The 14136-nt window shown below is 31.9% G+C and overlaps 1 pseudogene; it reads left to right on the top strand.

Annotated features, from left to right (window-relative positions):
* Window positions 1–7547: 7547 nt before the first annotated feature.
* LOC143564525 (protein ASYMMETRIC LEAVES 2 pseudogene) lies at window positions 7548–8236 on the top strand (annotated as a pseudogene).
* Window positions 8237–14136: the final 5900 nt, after the last annotated feature.

The raw sequence follows: 14136 nt of genomic DNA, 5'->3' as shown, positions 1-14136 counted from the left end.
ATATGGTCATGTTTATGAGTTGATGATCGAACTCAACACGGACTATAAAAAACTATAATCTAAAAAACAATTTAACGTAAACTAATATGATAGGTTTAACTTAGACGTCCATTTCTTCTTTAGCTATTAAGTTTTGACATAAAAAACCGTAAACAAATGGTTTTACCATTAAATATCTCTTAAAAAGTTAAAAAGTAAAGATGTCAAATTGCTAGCACGCCAAGTTGACTCAAGACCGTCCCGTTTGCTAAACGTGTACCCACCCCTCTTATTATGTTTACTTTCAGTCATCCTCATGTATGAGTTATCAACAAGTAACTTGACATAATGTTTGTCTAATGCCAGAGCCGTCTCAGACCTCATATAGGGGTCAACCGGTGTTTAGGGCATGATCTCGATGAAGGCATGAAATTTAAAAAGAAAATGTTATATACATACATATAAATATATTTTTTTAGCATTAATAAGTGAACTTGGCTTATAAGAAATACCAATAAAGTAATGGACTTGTTTTACAACCTAATAATATGTTTTATTGGGTTATTTTGGGAGAGAATATTTTCTATATAAGGGTATTTTAATAGTATTCGTTTTGGGCATTCAAAATTTCGAAGACAGCTCTGTTTAATGCTTAATTTGGACTTGAAGTACAACTTTTTTGAGCTCCATTGTATAAACGTACAATGAGTTTCCGTATATTTAACGTACAATGAGTCCGTATATTTTGCTTACCACTTTCTACAAAAGTTAAGTGGTGTGGACTGTGGTGTCTTTAAAATTTATGTTAAATGGACCACTTATGTTTGAAAAGTAGTATTGAGCTGATGATATTATCTGGGCTGGGCTTTTTTTGGCCTCTTAGGCTTTTTATATCACTTAGGTTCGGACAAGAAAAGTTTCATTCAACTTGGCATATATTGTAATACTTATCATATTAAAAGATATTGAACTTGAGATTTAACATCTTACTAGATAACAAAACCCGGAGATGTAGCGACGCGAATTCGGTCTCTATCGATTAGGTTCGTAATGGTAACGATAATAAACCCAAAAAAGTAAGCACACATAATAGTATTGACACTTGTATAACTTATGATAAAAATATGTTAAGCAAAGTATAGTCGATAGGTAAAACACACGAGGTAGTTAGTACGGCCGCGAGTCAACACGAATGTGGTCGGTCTTGGGTTACGACATCGGAACTAAACCAAAAAAAGATCATCAACACCCAAAAAAAACATGCGCGTTGTGACGGTGAACTGACGCGTATTCGGTTGGTATCAGGTTACTACACCGAACTAAACCAATAAATAAATTTGTCAATGCACAAATACAACAAAGTAACATATTTAAAACAAAACTAACATATTTAAAAAAAAATTGTGGTGAACCACCCAAAAAAAAGCCCGTACTTGTGGCGGTATCGACGGTGTAGGCATTAAATCGTAAACATAAATTAATAAAAGTATCATTACTAATAATAGAATCCATAAAATATTTTTGCAATCTTTTTAGTATTTCAATTATTAAAATACGAAAACTCAGTATGTTTATTTTTGCTCAATCAACCAATCTCAGGACCATTCATTACATAAAACAATAAAAAAAATCAACTATCATACATTTAAAAATAATCTTTTTAATACCAATACCGTTGCAATATTAAATAAAATTCGAACCCAGTGTTTCTATGTTTTAAGTCCTACGAGTTTAATGAGCGTATGTACTTGGGTATTTGGGTTAAGGGAAAGTAGATGACATGACATGATGATAATGTATGTTAATGAATGCGATTAGATGGATCATGAATCAAAATTAAAAAGAAGTGCATGTGTAAAACATGGACAATTAATTCACTCCGTCGTTGACTATCAAGGCTTACAATGTAGAAGGCTCCACAATATTTTATATATAAAATTAAATATATTATTAGATATCATGTTTATTATAAATGAGATGACGGACCTATTAGGCATCTAGAGTTTGTATTCTGTTTTCTATATATTAGAGTCGTCTGATTTTGTTGTTTTATTTGAATGAAATTAATCATTGTTTTATGTTGTTTGATAAGCTATATAAAGATAAATGAATAAAATAAAATCATTATCTCAAGATAAAGAAAAAATTTACCAAAATAAAAAAATGATAACAGTGGCGGTGACAATGGTGGTGGTAGCGATGACAGTGGTCATGTTGTGGCGGTGGCGACGTAGGTGGTAGGGTAGTGGTGGTTAGGTGGTGGTGTCAAGAAAGTAGAGGGAAAGAGGGAATTGCATGAAAAAAAAAGTAAGGGGTACGAACCTACGGATGAATGCTTTTGACGTGTTTTAGGAGAATGAGATTTTTTTGTATAATAAGTGATTTAATTTCATTGACCAACGAAACATCCTCTTTTATCATTCCTTCACATTGGTTCATCAAATTGTGTATGTTATTCCTGCATATCAAACGCTAACTTAGAGTTTTGATTAGTGTCTTCCCTGTATAACACATAAAAATAAAAAGCGTAGTCATCGCCACCACATATCTCATAACGTAAACTAGAAACAAAACACCATGATTGTGTATATAAACAAGAACACCATCTCTGATTCTTTAAATATATGAACTAAAACACCTATGTATATACACATGATAGCTTTATCAAGATCAAGCTCTTGGTGAACAAGAGAAACATAAAGAAAACACCACATAAATTTCCAAAGAAAACTTTAGAGCCAACCATGGAATGCCAATCTTAGGCCAAGTAGCCATCTATGTATACATGCCCATAAGATCCCACCATTTCCGCGCTTAACTTGGTGTGCATGCTATTTAGTATGCACATTAGGTTAAACGTAGGAATGTTTGAACCATAATGGTATGATTGATATTGCAGAAAAGATCACCTTACTGAAGAATAACATCGATCTCATGGTTTATGTTTGTTTTAGACATTTACGTTTTCTATATGAAAATTGTATTTGTTCGGTAAGACTTGTTTTGAGATTTTTGAACAATTCCGCTGCATTTGAAATGAGAGTTTACATATTAAGAACTATTGTACGTATAAATTAAGATTCAAGTAATTATAAAATAAAATGACTATAAGCATTTTGTTATTACATTTTATAGCATAATAAAGATAAAAATTAAGTTAAAGTAAAAATATAGGAGAGAGAGGTGGTGGCAAAACATAACAAAAGGTCTATAGTCTTGCAGTTGCAGATTTGGAGTAGTAGTATTAAGAAAGGAATATGAAATGTCTTGTCACATGACAACACACATTCATTCACAACCCATCAGAATATTATTATGAAAGTACGCCGTACCAAAAAAATCCCAAATTTTTTGTTTCACGTATCTATTAAAACATACTAACAATCCAAAAATATGAACGGGAAATTCATGTATTTTTATAGAGAGATTTCGTTTATGTTCTCATAAATCAAAAGTTTTAGAAAGGTTTCTTTCAAGCACGGCGTCGCCGTCGTTTTTTACTCGCACAGTACGTATGTCCTCTAATCAAATAACACCAGTTGACTAGTTTTGTGAACAAACTGGTCGTCCAGATGAGTTTGATGAACAAAACAGGTCGTCCACACAAGTTTGATGAACAAACCCGTGTCCAAACGGGTTTGTAAACAGATTGTCTAGACGCGTTTGTTGAACATATTGGCCGTCCTAACGAGTTGTTGCACAAAACAAGTCCCCCAATGACTTTGTTAAAGAAACAGGTTGTTCCATGTGTTTAGTTAAACAAATAGGTTGCCCCTTGAGTTATTGATAGCATGTTGTGCCTGATTTTTGAACTAAAGAAATGTCATATCCAGTTTCGTTGTTTACCTTGTTGGAATTTAAAAAAAAGTCAACATAAGTTTAATATTATTAAATATAAATTAATATCTATTAATATTAAATAACCTTCAAATCACGGTTATGAAAGAAGAAAAACAGTTTATTCTTTTTTTCATTAACCCTAATTAGATTAACATTATCTCCAACACTTTGATCATACGTTTATTCAATCTTCATCATTGATTTCTTCTTGAGTACACAAGAATACTTTAATTCATCTTTGTGCTAACCTTGGAGAGCGATTGTCAACATCTATTTGTACCCCAGTAGCGCTCAAATCGCTTTTAAGGCAGTGTGATTACACACGATACATGTTCAATTTTATTATTGTTTTAGTTTATTCAATTGTTTGGCAGATTCCTCCAACATACCTAACATGATTTCAGCGGACTAAGGCGAGCGACTTGCGAAAACTATGAAAATATTTAACCAACTTTTACAATGATCAACGACACAGAATAACAAGCAAATCATCAAGCAATACGCAATAGAGAAACACGTAACAACCTTTGCGCGAATTTTATAAAGCATATTTGATGGTATATATCTTCACATGACAATGATTAATTTAATATTAGTATTTTATACTGAAAATATAAATTAACTTTTCATTTACAACGTTTTGGAAATACTCAAATACTTGAGTGAGTCTTCCTAAAACAAAATGTCAAACATCCATACAAATTCTGACGCTCCAGGTCCGACTCATCCAGAAATACCATGAAGAAAGAAACCACTAAAATGGGTAAATTCATTGATTCAGGTTTTAAACCTGAGATCTTAAGTCCCAAGTCTAATGTTATTAAACCAAAAGGCCATCGCAAATAAGTGATATTTATGTATCTATTTAGGTTAAAAACTTCAACTAAACACAATCTAATACATTATTGTGTCGTGTCAAACTTTTGGGTTTATTCCTTTGATAGCTGCTATACATGTATATCTATTTAAATAATAATGTTATTAATTTAAGAAACAAGTTAATATATAAAAAGAGAGAATTTAGGGTAGGATGTAATAGCTAGAGTAGTAGGCTCACTTTCTCCGCGTTTCCTTAGGCTCGGCTCATGGGGGATCTCTCTCATCTGATGACACCATCTTTAGATGCTACTTCAAACCTGTTTTTTTACCCTTAAAAACAGATGACATGCAAGCCTAAAGATTGCCTTTCACATTATTATATTCCATCTCAATTCTATATTTTCATTTAGTTATTATTCCAACTTTCAAATTTGTCTTTTCCTATAATTACTTTTCTTTTAACGAGAATTCATACACTCTTTAATCTACTTGTAAATTATACCTTTATTATATATACACCGATATCGCTAGGCCAAAGGTAATTTGGTTCCTCCTTTGATTACTTTTAACATATATATCTCCGCTTTCTTCCAAACTAGAGACAATAATTGGACGGATTTGTAACTGTGTACCCGAATGTAAAATCGTATATCATATTCAATCCATTACTCGTTGGGTGTCGGGTATGCATGTACATAAGTTTGTTAGAAATTACCTATTAGGATTTCTAGATCTTACCTAAAAAGTTTAGAATACAAAAACTAAAGTTTAGCAAATTAGTAAATTGTTCTATTACCTAGAATAAAAAATTATAAAAGAAAATATTTATGGGAAAGCATATATGACCAATTTGAGTAAGCGGATATATATATATATATATTTCAGATAATCGGGTCAAGTGCATCATCTAATATTATACTCTTATAACACCTCAAAAAAAAATGTTAATCTTAATCACATACATGAATACCCCATAAATGTTTTAGATTTCCAAATCAGTTGTTGAATCTGGGTTTTTCTTTTACCTCCTATTGAAAACCCAAAAAAAATAGTTCCACATTCTTCTTTATTTAATTGGAATATTCCTTCTCTTTTAATATATTTTGGGTTCATTGCCCCAAAAGCTATACATTGCATACTTTAAAAAAGTTTAGTGATCAGCATCAAAGAACCATAGCTTTGTTTTCAATATAATCAATTTTGCTATTTAAAAGGGGTTGTGACACAAATTTTTGCCCGCTTATTTGTCACTTTCTGGTAACCACAACATTTGAAGTACAAGAATTTTTTTCTTTTGAATAGCCAAATATATTATTTATAAACCACCCTTTGTGGGAATCGATTCCCTGGCCGTCATTTTAAGACTAAACCACCTTTGCCACCACACCAAATAGTGTAGAGGTAAAATACAAGAAATATACTTTTATCTTTTCTTAAAAACCCTAGAATCCTATTATAAAGATTTATTCTATTCTCACTTTAAAGTTTTACACTTTTTTCTTCTTGCAAACCCTAAAGAACCCTATATAAATTACAATCTTTTATTCACCAAGAAAGATTTTAACTCTATTTTCTTGAACCTAAAATCCCTTCCTTGATTCATCAAGAAAGAAGCACCAATAAACACATACACTTGAAAGCACATAAAGTATGCTGACAGTACAGTGATGAACAGGCTTGTAAGATTATTAGTCTCTTCTGTTTCTTGAGTTTAGGGGAAAAAAGTAGGATTCATACTGAGCAAGATCACTCATCAAAACCCTTTTGTAACTTTCCATTTTGTCTTTTTGGTCAATAAGCTAAAGGCTAGGCCCTCATTTCTTTACAATTCATCTCTTACTTCACACTATTTCACTTTAAAGGGGAAAATCTAGAGAGAGAGAGAGAGAGAGAGGGTTTGACCAAAGAGATCCAGGTCATCATCATATCTTTCCTTATTCCTTGCTCCTAATCCAAAGAAGAGTATAGAATTCAGGTTGAAATCTACTTTCACTTTGTATTTCTTTTTTCAATGCCGAACACAGGCAAAACCCTCTGGAAATCGTGGTGCTACAAAGAGGGTTCGGTTCGATAATGCTGTGAGCCTTAATCAACTTAGTGATGTTTCACCAGGCTTGAATCCGAGATATGACATGTGAATGGTATTCGAACCCGCTTCAAGAATTTGTAAAAAAATAAATAAAAACATTTTCTTTTGTCATGCATTTACATTATAAAGAATTCTGATTTCATCTAGTTTTTAGGGTTTCTTTAGACTTCTAAAGTGTTTTTTGATTAGTTACACAACTTCACTATAAATCTTTAGCCTGTGTTTTGATCTCTTGTGTAGTCATATCTTATGCACCTTAGGTCTTCTCCCTCTAGTAAATTTCCTAGCATTTAAATGTATATATTATTTTAAGTGCAAAAAAGTCATCAATGATTGTTATCCCAAGAAGCATTACAAATCTAACCCTCAAAACCCTCGCCTTTAAAAAACTCACTTGCACAAGATCCAATCTTCTTAGCTTCTCTCTTCAATTCTAGTTCTAATTCACACTCTTCATACTTCATAAAAATACACTCTTTTTCTCCCCATTTTCCCAGTTTTTGTTAATAAATTCAAAAGAAAAATAAAACCCTTCAAGATCTACATATTACTCATTGGTGAAGCTAAAGAATTCAGAAAATATTCTAGAAGTTCTTGGTATTTTATAAAAAATTCAGATCTAGCTAGCTTTTGCAATCTTCTTGGTTACTAGTATATGAATCAAGAACAATATATAGTATATTCATCAAGCTTTTAATTATTATTTTTTTATACTTATTTTAGTGTTAAATACTATAGTGTTATGAACTTATGATCCTAAAATTTAGGTTTTGATTCCTATATTTGTCAATTGTTATTGCAGAATCAAACATTATTCAAGAATCTTGGTGCAAGAACAATCAAGAAGTTAATTAACAAATGGCTTCATCTTCAAATTCACCATGTGCTGCTTGCAAGTTTTTGAGGAGAAAATGCCAACCAGAATGTGTTTTTGCACCTTATTTCCCACCAGACCAACCTCAAAAGTTTGCAAATGTTCACAAAGTTTTTGGAGCCAGCAACGTTACAAAGCTATTAAACGAACTCCACCCGCACCAACACGAAGACGCGGTAAACTCGCTTGCTTACGAGGCGGATATGCGTCTCCGCGATCCGGTTTACGGTTGCGTTGGCGTAATCTCACTCCTCCAACACCAACTCCGTCAGCTTCAGATGGATCTTACGTATGCAAAATCCGAACTTTCTAAATACCAAAACCATTCCGCTGCTCAAGGAATAATTGCTGCTGCAGTAGCAACCCACCACCAATCCCTGCGGAACAACTTGATTTCATGTTGTGGTGGTGGGGCCACTAGAGACCACCTATACAACCACCACCCACAATTTTTCGCCTCGAGGGATCATCAAACGTCCGTCATACGGGCTTTTAATGTCAGCAATAGTTACGACAACACGGCCGATGTTCTCGCTATGAATATATCTGCGGGAGGTATTGGCCAACACCCGCAATTCCCGACACCACGTGGCACCGGTAACGATGATCTTCCAACGACAATCGATCCTTCTTAGGGTTTCACAGGTAATAATAATCCATAATTTTATTTATATGGAGTGTTTGTAATTTGATTAATATTTTTCATTGTAATGATACTGCATATTGCTTGATGCTATCATAAGTTTATTTATACTGGAAACTTTATAATTATTATACCATCAGTTTTGTTTTGCTTATTTCATCTTTGTTGATAATATTATTATTGTTTCAAATTTATGTATGGAGATCAGGACATAAGTGCATGTACAGTAGTTGTGTTTCACATAAAACTTCTTTAGTATCTTTTGTTTGGTTTCACCAATACCAACTACCATTTTTGTGTGATGAAAACTAGGTGTAATGATTTACCTACGGTCTATTTCTGTTTTACAGGAATAGGACGCTGGTCAAATTTATTATTAATACTTTAGGGGGATTGTTTTATATTTTTGCTTTTTAATATTTATTTTTTAAATTTAATTTTTTCTATTGAAAAAAAGTTAATAATATACTTAGAGTTTAATGATGAAAAGATTTAATAAATAAATGATATGTTATAACCCGTTTAAAAGTTATCTGGATTTTGTGACCCATGACCCGGTTATGTTTTTTTACTATAAAATTGTTTATTGATTATAAATAATATCTTTTTCTTTTTAAATTGGATATTAAATTTTAGTATATCCCTATTTTATAGGATTTTCATATCAAGTAATTGATAAGATTAATTTTTAATTTAATGAGATGCTATAACCTGTTTAAGAACTATCTGGTTTTGGTAAGACCCATACCCATGAATTTGGGTTAAATCAATTTAAAGATATTATTTATAGCAATCTGGTGGCTTCCGTAAAATGAGGGAACAACCACATCACGACAAGTAGGATTTTAGGGTTTTCATATATATATATATATATATATATATATATATACATATATATTATAGATGTTACAATACCAATACATACACAATAGCATGCTAGTTATAAGAATGCGTATGTAATTGACTAATTGTGTAATAAACTTCTTGGTCTCAAAGACAAAGTCTCAATGAATCGTTCATCAATCTTTTTATGTAAGGCTCTGGGTCACAAATTTTGGTCTTTCTTTTTGTTTGTGTTAGTGTTGGTAGGTTCTAGCCTCGAGCTGGAAAGTCTCATGGTGTACTCAATATTGTAAAAGTCGTTAGGTGGTCGACTGGGGAGTTGCGAGTACACGGGAGTAGTCGGGGATTACTCGAAAAATACCTAAGGAGTACTTGGCCGAGGCGGGGAGTACTTGATCTAGGCAGGGAGTAATCGGGGAGTACTCGATCGGCCGCCTACTCGGGAGTTTTACAACATTTGGTGTACCATAGATATATCATAACTCTTTAACTAATGGGTTGTTTGATAGACTCTTAGCAGTCAAAGAGTCTACCTCTTAATGGCTTGCAACATCTTAATAGTTAAGAGATAACTTTAAATCTGAATAATTAAGAGGTACTCATTAAAAGGTAATCTCTTAACCATTCAGACTTAAGATTACCTCTTAACCATAAGAGGTTATAAACCATTAAGATGTAGCCACTTAATGACTATTAAGAGGCTATCAAATAGTTTCTAAAACTCATTCTATATAATCAATCGGTATGTGCAACATCAATGCATACTTTGTATATGCTTCATTCAATACACTAAGCACAAACATTTACACATATAATATTTATATATTTATATAATAATGCATATGCTAAAGTATTGTGTAATATAATGACCAATGCATAGTATAGTATCATTAGTACATTACTTATTCATGATATTGTTAATGTTTCACTTATTTATGCATTGTTGTAAGATGGGCAAATAAACATGCGCAATTACCCCTATCTCGCATCTTTGCTTGTGGCTCCCTATACCTTTTTAAAATTTAGGCATAACACTATTTATTGTGGCAGCACGCATCACAATGTTAATCTTTTTTTTCTCAATCTTGAAAGCTTTTAAATACAAGAAATTGTTGAAATGGGATGCCTAATTATCTCTCGTAAAAAATCAAATGAATACAGTCTATTTATGTGTATAGAACGTACGCATGTTTAAATCATCTATATTATGTTATACTTACACTTACATATGTAAAATGCTAAAAGTGAAAAATAGAAATGAACAAATTAGATTGATGGTTTTTTCCCCTACATAACATACATTTTTGTATGTAAGAAATGTAAAAGGTAAAAAAACGAATAGAAAACTAAATAATTTATCATCTTTGGCTAGGATTTAATCTTATTATACTTTGGGCCATATTAATGAGACGCATAACCTCCAATGTATGTATGTGTATATGCTTGTATGTATATATAGGGCTGTAAACAAACCGAACTGAATGAAATCTTATTCATGTTCTTTTTTTTGGCATTAAACTTGTTCATGAACGACTGATGAACGCTAACCGAATAAAAATTCTTGTTAGTATTCGTTTGTTAAGAAACTGAACGTGTTTGCTAACGCAAACGGGCATGTAATATTTAAAAACGAATAATAAAGAAGCAATATTATTAAGTCAAAATATAAAGTTAAGCACTTGAGATAATAATCATAAACATAACAATTCCCAAACTGATAGTTTTATTTTGATAATATCTACAAAGCACAAGCTAAAGCATGTGCGAGACTTTATCAAACAAACTTTTAATCAAATGAACATAGCATAAACAATAAAATTATAAAATTTAAATGTTAGGGTGTAACATTTCGGATTTTTCAAACCGTATTCCTTTGCGTTTAACCCAACCTGGAACATTTTAGATCTTTATAGTTAATCAAAATCAAGTGTTTATAAGTAACTAAGAATTTAATTTTTATTTTATACCCTTAGAACTTTGCAAAATGTTTATTCTTTGATTTAACTTAAAACAATAAACTAGAAATAGTAATTTTAGGAAGTTTAGGGACTTAACTTGTCAAAAAATAAACTTTCCCTCCTGGAACCCGGAGCGTCGCGCAGTGGGAGACCCCCTAGGCGGCCGTGCGCCGCCGTGGTGTGTATGCATAGTTCGTGTATGTTGATTTAGTTTCGTAGTTCGTTTTTGGCCCGAAATCGCTTCCTTTAGAACATAATCGAGTGTTTTAAGCCCCAAGAAAACTAATATAATTAAAATACATGTCCATATACTTAACCCCTTGTCCAAGAACGAAATCTACTGCTATTCTATTGATTTAATCATTAAAGTCTCATTCGGTTCTTAAACGAGTAAGTTACCATATTTATTTCGATTTAGTAAATCTTATATAAACATATCATTATTTCTCTGCCACAAATCATCCCTAAACCCTAGAGAAGCCTTCTCAGCTGTCACATCCTCTGTCCCTCCTCAAAATCTTTGGTTTTTGCTTATTTGGTTGAAGATACGTTCATAACCGTTTGACTTTGCATACGTATGGACCTTTGACTTCCGTTTCTCATCAATCCTTTCACTTTCCGGGTAAGTTGTAAATATAGAAATCGTTCATATACATTCCGTAGTCAATAACCTTCAATCAATTTCAGTGGTTGAAGGGTGTTGACTGGTTGATTCGTTTAAAACTCGTTAAAGGGCAAAACAGTCAACAAGTTTGACTTTACGTTTTCTCATATTTCTGGTCGAATTCAACGTTCGGTCCAGAAGACTTTTATTCTCGTAACGTGATTTTAAGGCTACTAATCAAAACCTAACTTCCGACTCGTTGTTCGGATTCTAGTTAGTACCAGCTCGCTTAAACGTTTAATTCAAGATAACTAGAGTTCTACTCATCCGATTGGATTGATTCCAGTGGTATTAAGTTCTTTTTTATTTATAATTTCATATCACAAAGTTTCAGGTTCTGATCATTAATCTCGTTCGACGCGTGGTGGACGACTCGCTTAATCTTTAGTTCGTTTATCTTAATTACTAATCACTTGCCTTTAATCTAAGGTGAGTTTTATCATTTTCCTATTTTACTCAGTTTTCACAACGTTTTGGGGACATATGCATATATCATACTATATATATATCAAAAATAGCAAACGTATAATTGTGTGTGATTAATCAAATATACATGTTATGTGCTTACTTGTTTATGTGCAATCGTTTGACATGTCCCCTTGGAGAGGGTTCTCATATTATTGTGTGCGAATCGCTTGTTTATGTGCAATCATTTGACATATCCCCTTGGAGAGGATTCTCATATAATCAACATAATTGTTATTTGAGCTTATATTCATGTATTTTAAATTGTTTATTGTAATTGAATAACGTGTGTATACGTTGAATAAAATCATTAATTAGATATTGTCACATTTTATATATGATAATATATTCGAGCTGTGAGCAATCGGATCATGCCCGATATTTCCGCCTTAGGTTGGGGTGTGACATAGGGTTGGTTATTACCAAGTAAAAAAAATTAAAAAAGATATAAAACAAACCCTAACGAACGTACATAAACAAATGAACACATTAGTGAACGTTCACGAACACAAATGAATGAACGTGGACTCTGTTCAATTTTGTTCATTTAACTAAATGAATAAATTTTCTTTTTCAATTCGTGTTCGGTCATTTGTTAAACGAATACATGTAAACGATCTCCCAACGTTTAGTTCATTTACAGCCCTATGCATCAGTATGTATGTATATTTTTATGCATGTTTATATGTGTATGTATGTGTATGTGTCTATGTATAATATTACTAGGGATTGCCAACGATGGGCCGTCGATCGGAAAGCTTAAATCCAACTCAAATTAAAATTCCCTAAATTTCTATTCCACCCTCGAGCAAACGCCAATTTTATCTCTTACACTGGTTAAGCAAACACATGGATAAATAATTCGTGGATGAAAAACAAAAACATGAGTTTTTGGATTGACAACTCATCAAAGGCAAAACGAATAATATTCTAGCATAGTTTACTCGGTTATCACATACTTATATTTAGTGTCGTTCTTTGATATCTTCTCAATGTTTTTTGTTGTGAACAATAATCTATCGTGATTGAAGTAAACAACCACTAGTGGCGTATTTGCATTGTAACAACTTGGTGTGGGGGACCATAAAATCCTGATTGCCTAACATAAATTTTGGGTAAGCCACTGATTATCATTTTTATGAAAAAAATTTCTTAAATCCACCGTCGACAGCCACCTCTATTTACACTATCCATTTGATCTCAATAATGCACTTTTCTACATCCACGTACAAGAAAAGCTCCTATTCTTTCTAAGGTCTAATTTAAATGTGCTATATCAACTCTAAGCATTTATCTTTTCAGGTCGACAGTCATGCACAACGATGCTATTTGAGAATGAATAATACCAAACTCGCCAAATAGTTAACAATATTATATATATATATATATATATATATATTGAAACGTTTATAAAAAGTTTGAATCCTGTAACCCACAACATCCTATTTTTAATTAAAGTTTTTAATTAAAGTTTGAATCTTGTGGTCTACAATTAAAGTTAATTACAAAATGTGAAAGTAAATATAATTTTTTCTCTTTTCTGAAAACATATATAAAAATTAGTAAAAATTGTAAAAAAATACCAAAATATTTTTTTTTTAATTTTTTGATGTTTTGTATTAAATGTTACAACATATATTATGTGTGTAAAAAAAACGATGTTACATAGGGTTTCACGGGCTTACACAACTCAAATGGGTTTTCATTCTATAGGGAAAGTATATAATGAAAACCCACTTGAGTTGTGAAAACTTATGAAAACCCTATGCAACATCGTTTTTCTTTTACAAACGTAATATATGTTGTAACATTTAATACAAAACATCGAAAACTAAAAAAAATTGTTGTGCTATTTTTTTACTAATTTTTATATATGTTTTCAGAAGAGAGAAAAAGTTATATTTATATTTATATTTTTTATTAACTTTAATTTTGGACAACAAGATTTAAACTTTAATTAAA

Source organism: Bidens hawaiensis, unplaced genomic scaffold, assembly GCF_021521415.1.
Source record: "Bidens hawaiensis isolate Kalapana, Puna unplaced genomic scaffold, B.hawaiensis_p1.1 tig00022014_1, whole genome shotgun sequence".
Lineage (NCBI taxonomy): Eukaryota > Viridiplantae > Streptophyta > Magnoliopsida > Asterales > Asteraceae > Bidens > Bidens hawaiensis.
The sequence above is the reverse complement of the archived record's forward strand: the minus strand, read 5'-3'. Positions and strand labels throughout refer to the sequence as shown.